Consider the following 24,237-nt stretch of genomic DNA (forward strand, 5'->3'; position numbering starts at 1 on the left):
TTTTTGACGACTAAACTTTTAGTTGCCTAAAGTCCCTCATTTTTAGCTACTAAAATTTTAGTCAGCAAAAAGTTCTTATTTTGGCTACTAAAAAATTGGTCGCCTAAAGTTCTACATTTTTTGCTACTAAAATTTTAGTTGGCAAAGAGTTCTTGTTTTGGCTACTAAAAAATTGGTCGCCTAAAGTCCCACATTTCTGGCTACTAAATTTTTAGTCGGCAAAAGTGTTTTTATTCTTTAGCTTTTGTTTTTAGCTACGAAATATTTTAGTCACCAAATGTTTGATTTTCTTTTGGCTACAAAACTTTTAGTCGCCAAATGTCTACTTTTTTTTTTTTGGCTACAAAACTTTTAGCCGCCCAAAGTATTTTCCCAATTTCTTTTTAGCTACCAATTGTTTAGTCACTAAAAACATGATATTATGTTTTATCGCAAAATTATAATTTCTCCACAACCTGTCTATATTCCATCCAACCTGGAATACGTATATAAACAAAATGATACATACTATATATCAATCATTCCACAATCTGCATTCATATACAAAATATAAATAACTTTAAATGTCAAAATCCATACAAGCCAACTATTGTCCAAACTAAAATAATAATTCCATACAAAATATATCATACAAAAATCAAAACTGTATACAAAAAAATATATTTACTACCAAGCGAAATTATAATTTGGCATGGTACAAATTACCATCGTAATATGTACCACGACAAAAGGTGATATATGTACCACAACAAAAGTTTTTCTATAGACCATGACAAAAGGTCATATATGTACGCCGACAAATGGTCATATATATGTACCACGACAGAAGGTGATCTATGTACCACGACAAAAAATTTTCTATAGACCATGACAAAAGGTCATATATGTACGTTGACAAATGGTCATATATGTATCACGACAATCATTATCTGTTGATTGCCAAAAGTTTTCTATATTAGTAATAGTGAACTGCACAAAAGCTGAGGACAACAAAAGTATTATATTAGTTCTATACAAAAGTGAAAATTCTTCTCCATACATCAATATGGATTATCCACGAGTCTACACAACAAAGCCATCTAACAAAAAAACAAAAAACAAAACATTAGAATTGGTTACAAAATATCAATTCAGTCAGCCATAGGGAACATGTTGTAACATGCATTTAAGTTAGAACAATCGAGAAATGTTTTCTTGAAAATAAAAGAAAGTATATAATATATATGTATCATGCAATATTTATTCCAACCAACTGCACAAACAATCTAATATGTAATTTGTTCATCCTATAAATGTATGAAGGTAATTATTAAAATATGTAGCTGTTATTTTCATAAAGTTGTTGCTTTTTAAACTAAGTGTTCCGAGTTTTTCGACTAAGTGTAAAGCGTTTTTGGCTCAAACTCCAAGCCTACGGGTCCTAATTACATTCCGTCAGTTGTCATAGGTCGTAATTGTCATGGAGAAGCAGTCCGTGAGAGCCATACGGTGGTTCGGGGGCTGTTTTAAATTTTTGCCCCCAAAACACTGTTTTTTAAGTAAGTTTAAGCCGTATTCAGCTCTAATTTCCAACCTACGGGTCCTAATTACATTCCGCCAGTTGTCACAGGTTGTAATTGTCATGGGAAAGCAGTCTGTGAGAGCCATACAAGGGTTCAAGGGACGTTTTGAATTTTCGCCCTCCAGAAAGCTCTTTTTCCAGTAAGTTTAAGGCATATTCGGCTCTAACTCTCTACCCACGGGTCTGAACGTCAGTTGTCACAAGTCTTATTTGTCAATGGGAAGCTGTCCGTGAGTGTCACACTGCGGTTCGGGGGCTTTTTTGAATTTTTACTCCCGAAATGCCCTTTTTCGACTAAGTTCAGAGCGTAATCGGCTCTAACTCCCTACCTACGGGTCCGAATTACCTTTCGTCAATTGTCACAAGTCCTATTTGTCATGGGAAAACTGTCTATGTGAGCCACACGATGGTTCGGGGGCTATTATGAATTTTTGCCCCTGGAAAGCTCTTTTTCATCTAAGTTTAGGGCGCATTCGGCTCTAACTCTCTACTTACGGGTCCAAATTACATTCTATCAGTTGTCACGAGTCTTATTTGTGATGGAAAAACTTTCTGTGTGAGCCACACGGTGGTTCGGGAGCTGTTTTGAATTTTTGCCCCCAGAACGCCCTTTTCCGACTAAGTTTAGGGCATATTTGGCTTTAACTCCATATCTATGGGTCTGAATTACATTCCTTCAGATGTCACAAGTCCCATTAGTCATGGGGAAGCTGCCCGTGAGAGCCACACGATGGTTCGGGGGCTGTTATGAATTTTTGCTCTCGGAACGCCCTTTATCGAGTAAGTTTAGGACGTATTTGGCTCTAACTCCCAACCTACGGATCCGAATTATATTTCGTCAATTGTCACAAGTCTTATTTTTCATGGGGAAGCTGTCCGTGAGAGTGACATAGTGGTTCGGGAGATATTTTGAAATTTCACCCCCGGAATGCCCTTTTTAGACTAAGTTTATGACGTTTTTGGCTCTAACTTCATACCTAAGGGTCTGAATTACATTCCGTCAGTTGTCACAAGTCCTATTTGTCATGGGGAAACTGTCTGTGAGAGCTACATAGTGGTTTGGGGGCTGTTATCAATTTTCACCCCCGGAAAGCTCTTTTTCGAGTAAGTTTAAGATGTATTCGACTCTAACTCTCTACCTAGGGGTCTGAATTATATTCCGTCAGTTGTTACAAGTTCTATTTGTCATGGGGAAATTGTCTATGTGAGCCACATGATGGTTCGGGGGCTGTTATGAATTTTTGCCCCCGGAAAACTCTTTTTCGACTAAGTTTAGGGCGCATTCGGCTCTAACTCTCTACTTACGGGTCAAAATTACATTTTGTCAGTTGTCACAAGTCCTATTTGTCATGGGAAAACTGTCTGTATGAGCCACACGGTGGTTCGGGGGCTGTTTTGAATTTTCACCCCTGAAACACCCTTTTTTGACTAAGTTTAGGGCGTATTCGACTCTAACGCTCTGCCTACGGGTCCAAATTACATTCCTTCAGTTGTCACAAGTCCTATTTGTCACGGGGAAGCTGTCCATGAGAGTCACACCATGGTTCAGGGGCTGTTTCGAATTTTCACTCCCGGAACGCCCTTTTTCGACTAAGTTTAACGCCTATTCGGCTCAAACTCCATATATAGGGGTTCGAATTACATTCTGTCAATTTTCATAAGTCTTATTTGTCATGGGGAAACTATCCGTGAGAGTCACATGGTGGTTCGGGGGGTTGTTATGAATTTTCGCCCCTGGAAGGCTCTTTTTCGAGTAAGTTTAAGGCGTATTCGGCTCTAACTCCCTACCCACAGGTCTGAATTACATTCCATCAGTTGTCACAAGTCCTATTTGTCATGGGGAAATTGTCCATGTGAGCCACACGGTGGTTTGGGGACTGTTTTGAATTTTCGCCCCCGGAATGCCCTTTTTCGACTAAGTTTAGGGCATATTCAGCTCTAACTATCTACCTACGGGTCTGAATTATATTCCGTCAGTTGTCACAAGTTCTATTTGTCATGGGGAAGCTGTCCGTGAGAGTCAAACAGTGGTTCGGGGGCTGTTTTGAATTTTCGCCTCTCGGAAGGCTCTTTTTCGAGTAAGTTTAAGGCGTATTCAGCTCTAACTCTCTCCCTACGGGTCTAAATTACATTCCTTCAATTGTTACAAGTCCTATTTGTCATGGGAAAGTTGTCCGTGAGAGTCAGACGGTGGTTCGGAGGCTGTTTTGAATTTTCGCCCCCCGGAAAGGTCTTTTTCGACTAAGTTTAGGGTGTATTCGGCTCTAACTCTGTACCTACGGGTCCGAATTATATTCTGTCAGTTGTCACACATCCTATTTGTCATGGGAAAACTGTCCGTGAGAGTCACATGATGGTTTGGGGGCTGTTTGCAATTTTTGCCCCCAAAACGCCCTTTTTCGATTAAGTTTAAGGCGTATTCGGCTCTAAGTCTCTACCTATGGCTCCGAATTACATTCCGTCAGTTGTCACAAGTCCTATTTATCATGGGGAAGCTGTTCGTGAGAGTCACATGGTGGGTCGAGGGCTGTTTCAAATTTTCACCCCTGGAACGCCCTTTTTCGACTAAGTTTAGGGCGTATTCGTCTCTAACTCCCTATCTACGGGTCCGAATTACATTCCATCAGTTTTCACAAGTCCTAGTAAAGCACAAAAAGGGTTTGATTTGGCACAATGTTCAACCACAATTAGTTTCAAGGTGTTGATTTAGAAATTCATCGAAAAATGTCTCACAGCTAAAAATAAATAAAAATAAAAATTTGAAAATCAAATTGACATATTCAAATATCGAAAATGAAACAAAATGCATACTTTGGGAATTGACAACATATTTAACCCTAAATAATATATTGGAATCAAACATCTTGTAAAGGACATTCTGTCAACATATTATTTCCGCTGCATTCATCATCATCTAGTGCAACACTTTTTCATGTTTAGGGTAAACAAAAGAAAAAAAAAAAAATCAAAAACATGTTATTATATATATATATGTTCTTCTTTCTTAGATGGAATAAATAAATAAATAAATAACAAGGTCCAATAAGTACTTAATACTTGCAAATCTCTAATTATGGAATCAAATCAATCTCATGAATATACAACAACAATTCCACTGGAAGTTAATGAAATAAATAGTTTATGAAGGAATTTCTTTATTAGGGTCTAGAAGTTTGCACATAAACAAAGATACGGTGAATAGATACATAGGTTTGTGTGACCAAAGACATATCCTCTCCATGTTTGGTGACAGGGGCTTTTAAGCAATAATTGACTTTAATCCCTATTTTTTAAAGGATGATAATAATATAAAAGCAGAATTTTTTTAAAGAAAAAGTAACACAATACACCTATAAATTTGAAAACATGTCAAGAGCATTTTGAATACTCCAAAGAGGCAGTGAGCAATGACAAACCAAATATCCTATCAGCCTTTAGGTAAAATGTACGACAGGTTGAAACCTTTCTTTGCTGTCATTTTCTTGCAATTTGGGTTTGCAGGGATGGATATGCTTTCTAAGGTTGCATTGAATGAGGGGATACGCAATTACGTATTTGTTGTTTACCGCCATGCCATTGCCACTATTGTCATCGCTCCATATGTAACGGCCAATACATAAAACCATGATCTACATAAATACAAACAGGTTTTCTTGAAACATGTCTGACATGGTGTTTGTATGTCTGGGGAATTGTTAAAATTTTCTGTCCTAGGATGGAGAGGATAAAGATCAATAGTATTCGCAGCCAAGCTAAGATAGTTGGGACAATAACCACTGTTGGAGGAGCCATGATCATGACACTAGTAAAAGGCCCAATTATTGAGCTGTATAGGAAAAAAGGAAGCAGCATTAATGAACTTCAAAAGGGTGGGAAAATCTTCGACATTCAATTAAGGGAGCCCTAATGATTACAGTTGGATGCTTCAGCTGGTCATGTTTCATGAATCTACAAGTAAGTTGGTCGCTATATGAACTGCTAGATATGGACAATTAATTTTCATCTGAGATCATAATTATATTTGTTTCTGTTTCTCTAGGCAATCACGCTGAAGACATATCCCGCTGAGCTCTCCCTCACTGCTTGGATATGCCTATTAGGAACAGCTCAGGGGGCCACAGTGGCACTTCTAATGGAGAGGGGAAATGCTAGCGTCTGGTCTATAAGCTGGGGCACCGAACTCCTGACAGCTCTTTACAGTGTAAGGAGACTAAATGGGAAAACAAAATTTTCTTTATTAATGTTAACCAGGGATAAGAAAATCAAATATATGCAGTACATTAATGACTGTTTTTCCCTAAATCCCAACTTCATTGTAGCCATATTCTCTAAATCAACCCAACTCCCTTCTAGAGGCCCCTAATTCATAGCAGTCCCATCAAAGCTTCTGTTCACTTCAATATGAATTGATGTTTCTTCACAAAACTACAACATGAATTATACCTTTGTAGAAAAAAATTCTGAAACTACTATACACAAGGATGTAAAATAGAGGATTTGTTCTCATGACATGGGAGGACCAGCTTTTGCCAAAAATGGTAATATTCTACAGCTCTTTGTTTTAAAATGTATATATGCAGGGCATAGTTTGCTCGGGACTCACTTATTACATTCAAGGAGTAATAATGAAAGACAGAGGACCTGTTTTTGTGACAGCTTTCAGCCCACTGAGCATGGTCATCGCAGCTATCATGAGCTCATTTATTTTGGCTGAACAAATGTACCTAGGAAGGTAACTCTCAAACACTTTACCTAATTTACATGTAGACCCCTAAACAGAAAAATAAGATAGCTAATGGCACAATTTTACAGGGTACTTGGCGCAATTGTTATAGTTGCAGGCCTATATTTTGTTGTGTGGGGTAAAAGCAAGGATTATGACTCCCTATTCCCATTAACTGACAACCAAACAGCACCAGCTAAGCAAACAATGGATCAAGATAACAATGGAGATGGAATTTCATGTCATGAGATCATCACCATCAATGCATCTAACAAAGGAACCATGACCATAGAAGTACAAAAGTATGATAAAGGAAACAAAACCACACAGCCTAGCTTATGTGTTTTCTGAAGTTAACAAGATCAGACAATTCACGGCCATAAAAACAGTAGTAGACCTCATTTTCTGAAGCATCTTCCTTTTGATTAAATTGTTTATTAATAGTATGATGCAGACCATGAGGGCCAAAGAAGAAGAAAAAGAAAAATTTGAAGATTTAGTCCACTTTAAAAACTGGTTCAACCATGAAGCTTAATGGATTTGAAGAGTTTATAAAAAGTTATATTTATACGCTTCGGGCATTTTGGTAATTCAATTACTTAGCTCTAAGGTAATCTCCTCATTAAGTTGCTAGTCGTGAGCTATTTGTCTACCACTACTGAGCTACTTGCCACTTAATGGGTAACTTACCTCTTAATTAACCATTAAGTAACCTACTCAGTTCTTCTATGTAAAGAGCTGTTACTTTTCTTTTGAACAAACAGGAGATGCAAGAAAAATATTTAGCCTTTGCTTCTTTAGTTTGATGAGACGCCAAACACCCTCTGGTGTTTGATTCCACAAAATCCTATATAAAGAAGTGCAAATCTACTTGTTCCAACAATGCAAGACACCTCAACCCTTTGTTCTTTCTTTACTTTGTTTATCCAATCCACCACCAAAATCCATTCAGATGCCAAAGCAATTTTCTACCGAATCACATTATTTAAAACAGAATGCCAATGCAGAGTTCAATTGATTGTCCATTTGCTGCCACCTTATGATAAAACAAATAGGTGTGTAAGTTGTCATCTTCAGGATGATCCAGATAGGAGTATATTCTGACTTGGGCATCTAAGTTCATGATAACAAATACCATAAGTTACTAACCCAAAAAAACAAATACCATAAGCAGCCCAAAAATTTGGTGGGCACTCAAACTTGGCCCAAATGGTTGAGTTGATAAACTCAACTTATACTATTCTAATTTCTAAGTATGGAATGTCTTAAGTTAATGGATAAAGAGCACAGCTTAGGAAATCCCTGAAAAATAATAATTGTGCAAATCAGGGCAACAGAAAGAGACACAAACCCATACTTACTGACCAACTCCTCATAAGCGGGACTAATTTATGGGTTAGCAGTTCAAGAATGCACATCACCAGGTTATCTTGTAGCATCATGATGACTTCAAAAACAAATAATTGCTAAGTTTGACCAAAACAATCCTTCATCCTGACAACTTAGTTTGTTAAAAATTCCTTCTATCCATCTCACACACACAAAATGATTACCATAAGGTCACAGCAACATGTCTTTTCTCACAAGCTCAACAAAACATTCTTTGTGGTTTTCCATGTCTCTTTGTATCACTTTCAACTCCCATACTACCTTTTCATTGGTCCAGCCAGTTAAAAGACTCCCAATAAATGTTTCACAGAAAAAGAAGAAAAAAAACCTCCACAACACGCAATAACCAATAAAATCAATTTTGATTTTTATATAATCTTTACAGGTAAAATGTCTTGCACACACAATGCATGTGCAAATTGGTAGTAACTAAGTATGCAAAGCACAAACTGGACTTGGAAAATTGAATGATGACAGTGAGTCCCAGGCAAACCAGTAATCGTAATCTTTCTCCCCTTATATTTCTGCAGGTAAGACCAACAGCAGATCATTACTTTCATGCAAAATGAACAGATTGCTATAATCTAATGCAACTGGGAGAGAAAAATTGGTGTAATTTAATGTAATTATTAGTTAAGATTGACTGAATCCTGACCTTAAGAAGATTGAAAGGACCAGTATCAATTCCGTATGAATTATATGCCTTTTGAAAGGAGTGGCAACCTTAGATTGCCTCCACTCAGTTCAACACGGTTCAGGTTTCATTAAAAGTATAGGTAATTCTGCTCAATTACTCCTCACAAGGTCGAAACAAAAGTACAAAACCCAAAAAGGAAAGAAAGACATGGACCAAGCATGTGATATTATCGACTTAAACTATGCTGAAAGGCTTCAAGCAAATTTCAAAAGATCTGATACAGATCAAAGATTAACTACACGGACCAAACACGTGACAAAGTACATAAACTATCTTAAAAAAGGCTTCAAAATTGCATATGGTTTATGAAAGATTAATCACAAGGACCAAACATGTGACGAAGTATCACATAAACTAACTAGCCAATAACAACTATCTTGATTTTCATTTCTCCTTCAGAATGTTTAAGATGATGCAGTTGAAACTTACATTAAGTGACCAAAGTATAAGGTTCTTTCTGTGCCTGTAATGTTGATTTCTAGTTCCACAACAAAAACTCATCTCTAAACCATAAGGATGCTCGACCTCCTAATACTTACATTGCTATGATTAATAACAAAAAATTACCAAAAAGATGTATAATTATCTGCACAAAAATAAGGAAAAGATTTTCCCACCTTTATATTTGAACAAGGCAACTTTACGACAATTGTTTCCCTTCATCCTTTCCATATATACGCTGAAGTTCATGAGTAGCAGCTAAGAACGATTCTGAAGCAGAGAAAAAAGAGTGCATGTGAGCAGGAAGACATTGTATCAAAACATATTGAACTGTCACTCACTGGTAACTAAACCAAATAACTTGAATTACCTTTCCAAAGACGAAAAGATTTGTGTATGTTGTTTAACAGTGGGCACGTTTTCCTCATATCCACTTTGGGCTAAAGCTGGATGGCAACTAGTAAGCAAAGTTCAAGCATTCAAATGCAATAGAGGGGACTCAAAAACTTAGTGGATTCTATTAAAAAAACAATATGTATAACATGCGTAAATCTGAGATTAATTAAGTCTCCTAATCAACCTTATGTATTCCTCTACTTCACTTGTATTCTATGAAATAACTGAAGGGCTTTTTTTTTTTTTTTTTTTTCTTCCTTCATGTTTTAATAAATATTATTAAAACAAAATAATACCCACTTCATAAAAAATTTCAGGACACAAACTCAGTACCTTATATAGTGTAGGTTGAATGCTCCAGCTGCTGTTGAGTGACAAGAAGTGTAGTGATTGAATCACCTGCATATGTAGAGAGAGCATTATATATAATCAGTTTGGTTGCTGAGAAAATTGAGCAAAAGAAAGGATAGATTCTTCATAATCATTTTGTCTCGTTGGTTCTAGAAAATATAAGGATAAAAATAAAATTCACCCATATCTGTAGGAAATTACCAGAAAGTAGCATGTAATGCTGGATTTGTTTAGTGTTTTTCAATTTTTTCCCTTAGTTTTCTTGGTAGCCAAACAGAATCTAAAACGAAATTCACCCATATTTGTAGGAAGTAATTAGATAATAGGCATGTAATACTGGATTTTTAGTTTCTTTCCATATTTTCACTTAATTTTCTTGGTAACCCAACGGAGTCCATTTCCGTTTATATGAGTAATGGATTCCAGAGAATGTGGAAGTAATAATTTGGTGTTTTGTTAATTTTTTGGGTTTTGAGTTGGAGTTGTTTATGCTCAACTAATTATTTTGTATTATCTGTTAGGACTTAAGTAAACAAAATGATTGGATCATTTCTTACCAAAGGACTTGTGTATGTTGCTCATTAATTTAGGGCCACATACATTATATATTAAACATTTGCATATACACACATAGCATTATATATACACGCAACATTATTATACATATCCACACAGCATTTTATATACACACACACATTCACCTGCATATATTACACATCATGTTTGAAATTTATCATAAATTACAGCCCCAAACACTAAATTTTGAACAAACCCTAAAGTAATAATGTGAGAAAAGGGGAAACAGAGCAAGGCGGATAGAGAGAGAGAGAGAGAGAGAGAGAGAGAGAGAGACGCCTATACGTGTACAAAGCATTATATATACACACACACATATATTAAACATCATCTTTCAAATTTTTAATAAATTAGAGGCACATACATTCAAATTTGAATAAACCCTAAACCAACAATGTCAGAAGAGCCAGCAGAGTAAAGAAGAGAGAGAGAGACGGAGGGAGAGAGAGATAAAGAGAGACTGTGTGAGAGAGCTCAAGTGACAGAGAGAGAGAGACGCATGGACAGACCGTGAGCGAACGCGAGAGTGCGAGACACAGAGAGACAGAGACAGAGAGAGAGAGAGAACCAGTGATGTGCGGCGGTGGTGAGTTGTGGCGGTGGTGATTTGTGCGGGGGGCGGTGGCCGTCGTAATGTCAACCGTACGGTAGGCTACGGTGAGGGGGATGGTTTTTGTGATTTTTGGTAAAGGACGGTGTGTGTGTGTGTGTGTTACAAAGTGTGATGTTGTATAACAGAGAGAGGGGCGCGCGCGGAAATAAAGGTTTGGTGGGTTGAAAATTGAACCTGTAGCGACTAATTTCTGTATTTGTCGGCAAAGGGATAGGTCTGCCAACTAAATTTTTTTGTAGCCAAAAGGTTACTGAATAGCGACGAAAATATTAGTAGCCAAAAGTACTATTTGGCGACTAATTTTAATTTTAGTCAGGAAAAACCAATATTACTGATTAATTTATTTTTTTGGGGCCTAAAATTTGGACTAACAGTGACCAATCAAAATTTTAGTCGCTGAAAATTGAGTTTTTACCGACTAAATTTAAATTTCGTCGCCAATAAGTAATATTTATCGACTAAAATATTTTAGTAGCGATATCTTGCACCAATACTGACAAATATAAATTTTAGTCGCCAAAAAATGTACTTTCGGCGACCAAAATTTGTTTGGTTGCCAAAAATGGTTGCCAAAGGTGCGATTTGTTGTAGTGATTCACCAAAATTTCGAGATGTAAAAGAATTTGAAATTCAAAATTCAAGAGCTTGATGTGCACAGGCTTTGTGCTCCATTGGCTGCAGCTCTTGTTGCTCTTAAATGGGCTTGTAAGCACAATTTTCTGAACATTAATATTTTATTGCCAACTCTTGAATCTCTATTTCAGCAGATGGAGGGCAATAAAGATATCTAGGTGGGGGTGTTATCACACAATCTCTTCATTTTTTCCAATTATCTCAACGACCACGGAGTTTAAGTCACAGCAGCTTTTTCCTTAGTCTGGTTTGCAGCATTTTCCCGTACCACTTCTCATGGAGAGATCCGTTTTCCACTTAATGATGTTTGATCCTACATGACAACAATATCTAGCCAATTTACTGCTAGCTTTGCATCTTATCCCAGTTTATGTCTATATGTTACCTTTGGTGTTCTTTTTTGTTTTTGCTTGAGTGTTTGTAAGGCTTGTTGATGCTTCCTGAACTGTGTTACTTTATATATATATATATATATATTAAAGAATGCTCTTTTCTTGGGCTAAATAAATAAATAAAATTTGTGCAATCCTATGTTTTGTGGTGTCATATAACACACCTAACACTGCTTGCTAGTGTTTTTATTTTATCTCAGTTTTGAACATTTAAATCTGTAGCACAGCCACATATGGGCTGCTCAAGGAATATGCGAGTTGTATTTGTCATGATAAGTCCCTACTATTTAGTCTTTGATCCAAATATTGTTACTTCTAAATCAACCCACACATACCATTTGTTTTCTTCAATATATTTTTTATGGTCTATTCAAGTGAATGAATTTGTGACATGATGGTTATTTGCTTTATTAATATATAATTTTCCAAGTTGTCTGTGGAACCATGAACTGTAAGGATTCCTAATTTTTAACCATTTAATTGCATAAAAACTGACAATTTTAATATTTGTTATTTGCTGGGAATGGAATAGCCATAAAAACATGATATTGAAGAAGCCAAATGTGGTGGATTTGAGATTAATGTGACTACAGCCATCAACCTCATTATACAAGCATTCTGAAATAAGAATCAAAATAAAGGGCCTAAATCAAATAGAAAGAAGCAAAACATTTCTGTTTTTAGTTCACAAATTATTCTAACGTGACTAACACTCCCAACTACACTAGAACATTTTTTAGACTGGTCTTATCATTTTGATATATATATATATATATACATGCCTCGTGTGACTAGCCAAATTCATAGTTAATGAGCAACATGACAAGCTAGTCGAGATGAAGGCTTCTGAATGGATCATGTAAGCTGATGATACAGAGAATTTTGTAAAGCAGAGATCAATATTGTTAACTCAAAATACAATTTTTACAAAAATTCAACTTTTTTTGGTCTCAAAATTGGACATGGCTTTTGATAGAAGTAGAATAACAACCTGTGCAACAGCTCCTATTTCCCTCTCTTGGATTGTACTTTCTATTACTTCAACTTCATGGTGATTTTTTGTAGACTGAAAGCAAGAATCTATCTGCACATTGTTGATGCAATGTTGGAACATTTTATGAATGCTCTGTGATTCTATCTGAACTGAATGGAATTAAGTAGGTCATGATTGTTGCTTGGATAGAACATTGACTAATTTTTATGCCAAGGATTTCATGTTTGATGGAATGCATTTCCAAGATGCACTCAAAAGCCTCATTTCTTTAAAAGGACTGTGAGAACATTGAACAAATGTGTGTCGTTGCTTGTGGGAACTTGGATTGCATCCAAAGAATATTGGATTGTGTCGTTGCTTGACTTAATGGACTTTCTGATAGCCAAATTTATTTTTCTAGTATGCCATGAGTTTTGTTTATATAGATTCCTATGCTCATGTTCACGACAAAAATGCATGCTGCCTAAAACTTTAGTGACTGATTTTGTTGAATTTGGCTCCTAGTTATTGAACTGCTGCCAGTGAACAACAAAATTGATTTTGTTGAATTTGGCTCCTAGTTATTGAACTGCTACCAGTAAACAACAAAATTTTGCAGTTTCCAAATGGAATTCTATTGACAATATTGTCAACATATTAACCAAAAAATGATTAAAGAATTCTTAAACTCGTTTATATTTTCCTAATTTTAATTCCTCAATCCCTATCAACTTTGGTTTCTAAATACAATAAGTACATTTGACATAGGACTTGGAATCAATTATTTCAAGAGAAGAATAGAACATATTTTTTCTTCTTTTCTCAAATTGGAAGTAACTGATGGGCAGTTTTTTAGTATGCCACTTTTCTTTGGTAGGCAAAGGAAGTTGTCGGAATTCCATTAGCTTTATGCAAAGGACAAAATGCTGACTGTGCAATACCCTAATGAGAACATACGATCAAGTTTGTTGATTGTTATATATGATCAAGTGTGATGGTTGCCCCCTCCTACCCTTTTCTTTTACTGAAAAAAGAAGAAGAAGAAAGATTGCTATGTAGATGTATGATCGTATTCAATTCACATAACTTTTCCTTTCAGATACAACTTACATCTCAGGTTTTGGACCCTCAATCTGTTTTTCTGTATCAACTTAGTTCTTTTGAACTGATTCTCAAGTTTTGAACCCTCAATCTGTATCAGCTTAAGTTTATAAAAGAAAATAACAAAAATTTGAGAAAGTGCATAGAATCAATTATGTTGTGCTACAAGAGAAGAATATAACAAAGTATCTCCCTTTCTGTTTATTTTTCTGCATTATTCTTTGCCTAAGAGATTAGCAAAGGAAGATTGCTACATAGATGTACGGTCATGTGCAACTTGAAAAACTTTTCTTTGATGCAAATACAAACTTACTGCTCAAGTTTTGAAGTCCCAATCTGTATTGAAGTTCAAGAAAAGAATAGTACTTATCAATTCTTTTCTTCAATTGAAAGAAAAAGATTGAATAGTTTCTTTAGCATCTTTCTTTTTGATTTTGTTGCTGCATTATTCTTTGCCTTAGAGATTGGCAAAGGAAGATGTTGGGATTCCAAGCAAAGGGGAAAAAGCTTCCTGTGGAATGACCTAATGAGATAATATTGTGAGAATATATTGTGAGTCTGTGAGAATATATTGTGAAATATATTGTGAGTCTTACAAATTATAACCACTATTTCAGTACTTAGAACACACAGGGGAGTGAGCTAGTCCAAGTGTAATAGTCAATGAAATTTTGGGGCCAAAGTGTAAATACTAACAAATCAGTTATATGTATCACAGGGGACTGATTGCGAACCAGAGAAGATTCAAAAGACAGGACGGAGTCGCGATGGCTGAAGATGATCGCGAGGCGAGTCGCGATGGCTGTGGACGACAGTGGAAGACGATCACGACCTGAATCAGAAGCACGGTGATGACGTTCGCGAACCAGAAGGACCATAACTGAGCCGCGACGAAACACAGGCTGAAGCTGATCTCGAGTTACTGATGATGACTGAAGACGCGACCCACGAACTAGAGAGACCCACGAACCCTAAGTTGCGACTATGAAGAAGACCAAAGAACAAAGACGACTTCGAACAATCAGCGACAACTTCGAACAACAGGCATGGACTTAGGGTTTCGAACAAGGCTCTGATACCATGTAAGATTCACAATATGTTTCAAAATATATTCTCACATTGGGCTGTTTTGGTTCGTATTCTTCGCTATCTCAGGGGTACCATATTTCAAGGCTTACTATTCTCCTCTACTTCCTCTTTGGACATGGTGGCCTATGCTGACTCTGATTGAGCTGGTGAGGTTACTGATCGTAAGTCTACGTCTGGTTTCTGTATGTTTCTTGGTGATTCCTTGATCTCTTGGAAAAGTAAGAAACAATCAGTCGTTGTCCACTCTACTGCCGAAGCTGAGTATCGTGCTATGGCTCATGCCACTGCTGAGATTGTTTGGCTTTATTGTATTTTCTCTAATTTGGGTGTCTCTCAGTCTTCTCTGACCTCTCTCTATTGTGACAACCACAGTGCTGTTCAGATTGCCCACAATACTGTCTTCCATGAGCGAACAAAACACATTGAGATTGATTGTCACTTTGTTCGCCAATATCTGCAGCCTGCCTCTATCTCGCTTCCTTTCATCCCTTCAGCTTTGCAACTTGCGGACTTCTTCACCAAGATTCACACTACAACTCGGTTTCAATTTCTTCTTAGCAAACTCTCCGTGTTTTTTACTAAAACACCTTGAGTTTAAGCAGGGGTGTGAGAATATATTGTGTAATATATTGTGAGTCTTACAAATTAACTTAGAGTCCTATTAGAGTCATAGTCGTATTGTATTTGTATTTCCTTTTTTGGTTTAGGAGTTAGGGCTATATATATTCTAAGGTCTGATTGTAATTTATACACATTGAATATATGAGATAGAGAAAGCTATTCAGAAATCTTACAAATATGATCAAGCCCGTTGATTGCTACATAGGTATATGATCATGAGCATCTCACACTTGATGAAAATACACAACTTCCGCAATGCATTGTGCATAGCAGATCCATGCTTAGTTGGTACGTCAATGGGGATTGTGGATCACTAGTCCCCTGTGTTTGCTTTTTAAAATTAACTTCCCTTGAATGATTAATGGAAGAAGTTTCTCACCACTATATATAGTGTATGTATATGTTTGTTGGTGGAGTCATTCTCTATCATTGTATAGCCATCTGAGCTCTGACACACATACACAAACACATTGAGTCAGAGTTGTTCATAAAACCAAAATACGTAGGCTTTGTGTCCATTAGCCATATCACCATTTATTTTTGCTATAAAAAACTACTCTTTATAGAATTTGCTCTTTGTTGTAAAAAAAACTACTTATCTTTGTTTGGAAAGACAACTAGCTTAGCTGTGCTTCAAATTTTTTTTTTTTTAAAGAATTAGTGAAACTAGACGACTCAGTGATTATGGTAGATATTGTCACTAGGCCTTTCATATCCTTTGTGGTAGAAAAGCTTGGCAATATGCTCATCCAAGAAGCCAAATTGTTGCGTGGGGTAAAGGGCCAAGTCCATGAAATGCAAACCGAGTTAAAGCGGATGCAATGCTTTTTGAAAGATGCAACTGTAAGGCAAGAAGGAGGAGACGAGATGGTCCACAATTGGGTTGTGGAGATCAGAGAAGCTGCTTATGATGCAGAGGATGTAGTTGACACGTACATCATCAAAGTTGCATTAGGAGGAGAACAGGTATCCTCAATGTCTTCATGAAGTTCTCTTGTGTGATCAAGGATTGTATAGCCATCCATAAGGTTGGGGTTGAGATTGAGTCCATCAAAACCAAGATCTCTAGCATCACAACAAGTTTACAAAAATATGGTGTAAGTTCAAGTGAAGGAGAAAGTTCGAGTTCTACAACTAAGGCTATAAGTGAAGGAGCAAGCTCAAGTTCTTCTAGGTATGAGCCGTAACGACTGCTAAGGCAGTCTTATCCTCAAATCATGGAGGAGGACATTGTTGGCCTAGATAAAGACTTGACAAAAATAGTAGAACATTTGGTGAAGGAAAAGAGACAATATCGAGTTATTTCCATTTGGGGGATGGGCGGTGTAGACGTCCCCGAACGCCCCGGGAGGATGAGTCCCGTTCTATTCATTTGGGCTCACTACAGTTTAGGACTCAAATGTCACGGTTCTTAATCTGAACCAAAGAGTCCAAATCCGGCAAATCGTTTTGAGAAAACAGATTTTTAGAAAAGAAGTGCCAAACATGGACTGCTTTGCCAGATACAGAGTCGCCACCTAAATATTTTATTTTGGACAATTTAGAAAACCCTGACTCGTTGCCTAAGGCCACGTGTCCGTCATCACCAAAGTTGCATCGGCCCGGGAGCTTGGGTACGATTGGGGAAGGTCACTTCGTGAGCACCCCCGCTCGCCCGATCAAAGATCGGCCTCTACTAACCATGATATCAAGTTTTGAAAACATTGTGTGTTCTTATTCCGATTTTTTAGCCTAGGTTTACTATGTGATGCGTATAGCATACAAGTATAGACCGGTCGCCTGAATTGGAACAAAACATTTCGTGTTTGTTTTTGAAAGATGGTTTGATGGTGCTACTCGCAAGTAGGCTAAGATGTGGATTTGCCACCCTCGGGTGGGCTTAGAAAACATGATTTTGCCACTATCTAGTGGGCTTAAAACACACATTTTAACGAATTGCTCCAACTCAAATAACCCAACCTTCACCCACAGGCATTCAGGCAGTTATATCACATAAGCAATTAGCCTCATGGTAAGCATGCTATCATGGCAGTCACTCACACACATGCAAGGATGCTAAAACATAAAACTTACCGAGTACTCCAAGCCAAAACAGAAGTTAGGTTAGAAATCCATGCATGATCCTAACTATACAAAAATGCCTAATTCAACACATGCAAAAATGCAACTATAGCAGGCTCGGCTATTCTAAACATGGCATATGAGATGCAACAGCTAACACGTATTCAACTTGGAATTGAAAATACAATGCAGTTAGTATGATGCGCCGAGCCCGGTGCATGCAATACAGATGAATGAATGCAAACATGCTATCATACTATATGCTAATTGAAACATGCCCTAATCTAACCATCATAAGCTGGTGAATAAAAGGGAAGAAAGACGTGGGGTTGGAAGACATACATCACACACACGCACACTTATTACAATTATGCCCTCGCACAGAGGGTCCGAAAGAATAATATACAGTCCCAAATGAATAAATAATACAGTCCCGAATGAATAAATAATACAGTCCAAATATGTACAAAAATCCTAATTAAATAACAATTTTAACTAGGAAAGCATTAAACTGGCATGCAAGCCAGGGACTGCCTCGACTCTGTTTCAGATGATGAATGATGCATGCTCGGGTTGCTTGGCACAAAAATCTACTGCGATGCCCCAATTAGCCTCTGTTTTGCAATAATTTTTGGAAAGCACACCAAACCCCGGAAGACTGCTGATTCTTGATTTGCTGCAACAGAGAGCAGGAAAGGGGCATAGCAATGTATTTTCACAAATGTATGCATGCCTCAATCCTTGCGCCACCAATCACGCATCTTGATGCATGATGGCCGAGGAGTCGAATTGTGCAACTCAATATAGAATGAATGCATATGAAAACACAACAAGACCTAACTCCATCATGGGCAATCCAGAGTGTCGGTGACAGGGAATTGAGACACGTTCCGTCACTCGAAGTACGAAACGTCCCTCGTTTCCCGTGCTCGGGCTAACTCCTATCCCAAGCATGATGCAATATGCATGATATGCATGAAATGCAACTAAGATACAACCTAACATACACAATGCTATGAAATGGCATACACGATGTACGAGATAACATGGCATACACAATGCGCTAACATAAAACCTAGCATACGCAATGCTATGAAATGAAATGGCATACACAATGCATAATGGACTTACACCAACATGAGTGGACCTCAGCCACACTCACATAAGAGGCCATAAGGTGAAAATGAGACTCTCGAAGTACGCGCACGCATGCACGCAAACCGAAGACCGACCCTAAGGCACCAAATGCCACTCTAACAAGACATGGCAAGGCATGGAATATGGAATACTAGCATGCAAATTTCAGCGGCAAAATATGATGCAAAACAGCCCCGAATCATGGAAACATGGCACCCGATGCATGAAATGAGACCCGAAATGCAAAATTAGGCATACGCAATGACCTATAGCTATACAAAGCATGCATTATTTGAACATGAAGTGTGAAGACAGAATCAAGACAGTCCCAAAACAAGCATGTTTACAGTTTTAAGCAAGGCCAATGAACACAAATAGGGCTAAACCAATATGCAAAAAATGGCCCTAAATGTGAGATAAAGAAGCAAGTAGCAGCTGCTGGCCCTAAATGGCAAAGAGCCCTTCAACAAAGTTGAAGAGAGGCTCAAAATGAAGCACTTCACAGTTTACAACAAGCTACGGATCTAAACACAAACAGGCCTAAAACATTGTGCAAGAAATGAGCCAAAAAGGAGATAAAGAAGCAAGTGATGGTTTCTGGCCTCAAACATAGGAGGGCCCTTCAACAAAGTTGAAGAAGGGCCCAAAACATGGTATTTTTCAGCTGGTGGCCAGACCCAAAACAGTGTACATGCAAGCCTAAAATATTATGCAAAAAAAGGCCTAAAAAGAGGCTTAAACACAAAGAACAAAAAGAGAACTTCAAACAGCAAAAGTCCCTTGATCAAACATGAAGAGGGGGTCAAAATAAGGCCATTTAAAGTTCTGACCAGAGCCCAAAAATACAAGCACAAGGGGCTAACAAATTATGCAAAAATAAGGCCAAAAGAGGGATATAAAGGCAAGTGGCAAATGGAAGCCTCAAAAAGTGATAAGCCCTTCAACAATGTTGAAGAATGGCTCAAAATAAGCCACTTTACAGTTTATGACAGAGCTCAAAACAATTTACACGTAGGCCAAAAATATTACACAAGAAATGGGCATACAAGAGAGGTAAAGAAGCAAGTACAAAAAAGAAGCCTCAAACAGTGAAAGGCCCTTAAACAAACATGAAAAAGAGTTTAAAAAAATGCTATTTTCAGTTAGGGTCGGAGCCCGAAAATGCAAGAAAGTATGGCTAATGTATTGAGAAAAATAGGGCAAGAAAGAGGGATGAGAGGACTTACCCTTGAAGACCAAGTCTTTGGCAACTCTTGGACCAATTTTGGTGGCTCCTTAGCTCTAGAAAGCAGCTCCAAGTGGCTAGAATAGATGGTGGTGGTGTGGTGCTAGGTGGTGGTGTAGAAAAGGGGTGTAAGACTTGAGAGGTTTGGAGCTTGGAATAGAGAGGGAGAGGGATTGAATGCAAGAGGCTTAGAGCAATTTTGTCACCCTTCAAAATGCAGTTGGAGGGCCTGATATATAGGCAAAAGAGGGGGGAAAAGAGGGGGAAAAAAGGGGGGGAAAATAATTCAAGTTTCCCCCCAAAAGTGCAGCCCCCCGATACAAAATCTGGGGGGAAACATAATGCATATCTATAATGTACCTGGAGAGAGGATCAAGGCCGGCTGGTTATCTAAGTTGCAGGTGGCCGGTCAGCTACTTCCCATGGCCGGTCAGCCAAGGGTCAAAAGGGTCAATGAGGATTAATGGCCGGCCATGCCAAAAAGAGAGCCTCTGATGTGTGCACAACACAACCATGTGGTCAAAAACTGGAAACAATGAACCAGGAGAGAGAAAAGGCCACTTTTAGGAGGGGTTCAAAAGGGTCACCTACAATTACTGGCCGGCCATGTGATATTTGTGGCCTCCCAGGTGCCTACAACACAAATATGTGGTTTGGAGCAAGAAAAAATGGCCTTATGGTGGTCAACATTGGCTTTCAAGTGAGAAAAACGGACGACGGAGGGCGACGGAGGAATAAAACTGGTTGTCAAAATAATTACTGGCCTCCCACCCTTCTACGACCTTTCTAACAATGAAACAGAGGTCCCTGCCAAAAATGAACTCAAACCGATGCAAAATGAAGGTTCGGGGGCCGAAACACGCAGCTCGAGGCCCCAAAAACTGACTGTTAGGCACCGGAAGTGGTGTTCGACCACGAAGTTGGTCTCTCAGAGCGCAGTGTCCCTCAAAAGGGAGTAAATAAGATGCATGCCAAAAATTGGAGCAAACGGAGGTGGTTAAGCGGTCCCGAACTGAGGCACACGGCCAACGGCTCTGAAAAACCGGGAACCGGACTCCAAACGGGCAAAAATGGCCTACGACCACGAAACGTAGCCTACAGCCACTGAGAGATGATCTACGAGACCTCTCCTTCCCTTCGGGTAGAGAAAACAGAGAAAATCGAGCCTGGTTCACAAACCGAGGCAAGGTATGAAAGAGTCCGAAAGTCCGAAGGCAAGGCTCGCAGCCAAGACTCCGCGACTTCTGAACGAGCACAATATGCAACATCACCAAGCGCTCAATTGGTGACGTCTGAGTCTTAAGGTCGGTCAAAAATGGGGTGTCTACAGTTGCCCCTCTTTGACAGAACTTGAAAGTCACGTGACGGGAGTGAATGTCAAACCCAGAGACGACCCATTTTTGACAAGGCCGAAGACTTAGACAAACATACTAGATAACAAAGAAATGTGCCCGCAGGCGTGCCCGCAGGCATGCCCGCAGGCGGGGGGCAAGATGCAAAATGATATGCAGGAAGATTTTGATAATTGGACATATACGCTACGCGAAGCCGGTTTGAAAATTGAGGATTCATGCAATGCACTGTAATGTAGTGGCTAAAATGCAATGTAATAGCTAAGAGGTAGAGGTACCTTACAGGGGCAATTAGCAATGACTTACCTCATGCTGCTGGGGATCTTTCGCTTCTCCTTGGTTGAACCGCAGGTACTACTTTTCTCCCTGACTATGGTCGCAGCTTTCCCTATTCTCCAACAGGGTGACAGACTAGGTTGATTCGGTATCTAGAATTGAGGCGCATACATATGCTATCTCAATCTATGGGGCTGCCATACAGATTTCAAGCCAAGGATATACCCTGGGTATTTAAACCAGACTTTAGTCTCAGAAATCCCGAACCTTTGTGTTCTAGGCATGAGCCATTCGAACTCTAGTTTCCACCGTCTCAGTTGGTCTCCTAGGAACTCACTACTAACACAGGTAGGTGGCTATACCAGACCATCAAAAGTCGTTCGGGCACGACAAACACCAAAGGAATTGCACCTTTAGAGGATTTAAGGTCTCCTAGACCGGAAAGTGCACGAGGCGGCGCGAATAAATGCAAGCGCGATGTGCAAAACAGCGCGAATGATGATGCAGGATTTAAGGTCTCCTTAGACCGGACAATAAAACAGATACGATGCAATGGATGTAATAGATGCGATGCAATAGATAATAGATGTGATGCAATAGAGAGTACAATAGATGCAAAATGGTGACATACTCCAACCACGCTGGACTCGTGAGTGGAAGGAGAACAAAGAAAATCAATCAGGAGCGCGTTCCACGCAACCTAAGGTAAATTCCAAACACGCTGAAAATCGTGTAAGGAATGGGAGGCTCCAATCACGCTGAAATCGTGAGAAGAGGTAAACAAATTCCAAACAAGCTGAAATCATGTGAGGAAAAGAACACTCTAACCACGCTGAAATCGTGAGAAGAGGTCCGAAAATAACCACTCAAGTGCGCACACAACACAGCCTGAGATAAATTCCAAACACGCTGAAATCGTGTGAGGAAGGGGACACTCAAACCACGCTGAAATCGTGAGAGGAGGTCCAAGAACAACCCGCCTAGCGCGTCTACAACGCAACCTGGGATAAAATCCAAACACGCTGAAATCGTGTGAGGAAAAGAATACTCTAACCACGCTGAAATCGTGAGAAGAGGTCTGAAAACAACCGCCCAGGTGCGTACACAACGCAACCTGAGATAAATTCCAAACACGCTGAAATCGTGTAAGGAACGGGACACTCAAACCACGCTGAAATCGTGAGAGGAGGCCCAAACAACAACCGCCCAGGTGCGTGCACAACGCAACCTGAGATAAATTCCAAACACGCTGAAATCGCGTAAGGAACAGGACACTCAAACCACGCTGAAATCGTGAGAGGAGGCCTAAACAACAACCGCCCAGGTGCGCGCACAACACAACCTGAGATAAATTCCAAGCACGCTGAAATCGCGTAAGGAACGGGACACTCAAACCACGCTGAAATCGTGAGAGAAGGCCCAAACAACAACCGCCCAGGTGCGCGCACAACGTATCCTGAGATAAATTCCAAACACGCTGAAATTGCGTAAGGAACGGGACACTCAAACCACGCTGAAATCGTGAGAGGAGGCCCAAACAACAACTGCCCAGGTGCGCGCACAACGCAACCTGAGATAAAATCCAAACACGCTGAAATCGTGTGAGGAAAGGGGACACTCAAACCACACTGAAATCGTGAGAAGAGGTCTGAAAACAACCGCCCAGGTGCATACACAACGCAACCTGAGATGAATTCCAAACACGCTGAAAACGCGTAAGGAATGGAACACTTAAACGACGCTGAAATCGTGAGAGGAGGTCCAAATAGCAACCCGCCCAGCGCGTCTACAACGCAACCTGGATAAAATCCAAACACGCTGAAATCGTGTGAGGAAAAGAATACTCTAACCGCGCTGAAATCGTAAGAAGAGGTCTGAAAACAACCGCCCAGGTGCGTACACAACATAACCTGAGATAAATTCCAAACACGCTGAAATCGTGTGAGGAAAAGAACACTCTAACCACGCTGAAATCGTGAGAAGAGGTCCGAAAACAACCGCTCAAGTGCGCACACAACGCAGCCTGAGATAAATTCCAAACATGCTGAAATCGTGTGAGGAAGGGGACATTCAAACCACGTTGAAATCGTGAGAGGAGGTCCAAGAACAACTCGCCTAACGCGTCTACAACGCAACCTGGGATAAAATCCAAACACGCTGAAATCGTGTGAGGAAAAGAATACTCTAACCACGCTGAAATCGTGAGAAGAGATCTGAAAACAACCGCCCAGGTGCGTACACAACGCAACTTGAGATAAATTCCAAACACGCTGAAATCGTGTAAGGAACGGGACACTCAAACCACGCTGAAATCGTGAGAGGAGGCCCAAACAACAACCGTCCAGGTGCGCGCACAACGCAACCTGAGATAAATTCCAAACACGCTGAAATCGCGTAAGGAACGAGACACTCAAACCACGCTGAAATTGTGAGAGGAGGCCCAAACAACAACCGCCCAGGTGCGCGCACAACGCAACCTGAGATAAATTCCAAACACGCTGAAATCGCGTAAGGAACAGGACATTCAAACCACGCTAAAATCGTGAGAGGAGGCCCAAACAACAACCGCCCAGGTGCGCGCACAACGCAACCTGAGATAAAATCCAAACACGCTGAAATCGTATGAGGAA

At 39.3% G+C, this 24,237-nt stretch overlaps 1 long non-coding RNA gene and 2 pseudogenes across 1 annotated transcript; 2 read left to right on the top strand and 1 right to left on the bottom strand.

Moving 5' to 3' along the window:
• Positions 1 to 839: 839 nt before the first annotated feature.
• Positions 840 to 10,904, bottom strand: LOC114304733 (uncharacterized). Its single transcript, XR_014360669.1, has 5 exons — positions 10,703 to 10,904; positions 9,541 to 9,606; positions 9,182 to 9,268; positions 8,988 to 9,081; positions 840 to 1,079 (listed from the first exon to the last, which is right to left on the bottom strand). It is a non-coding gene; the product is annotated as an uncharacterized LOC114304733 (long non-coding RNA).
• LOC114304734 (WAT1-related protein At2g37460 pseudogene) lies at positions 4,833 to 8,192 on the top strand (annotated as a pseudogene).
• Positions 10,905 to 16,240: 5,336 nt separating the features above from the next.
• LOC114306264 (putative disease resistance protein At1g58390) overlaps positions 16,241 to 24,237 on the top strand; it is a 28,563-nt pseudogene continuing 20,566 nt past the window's right edge.

Source organism: Camellia sinensis, chromosome 2 (assembly GCF_055761805.1).
Source record: "Camellia sinensis isolate YWXY chromosome 2, ASM5576180v1, whole genome shotgun sequence".
In the NCBI taxonomy this organism is placed as follows: domain Eukaryota; kingdom Viridiplantae; phylum Streptophyta; class Magnoliopsida; order Ericales; family Theaceae; genus Camellia; species Camellia sinensis.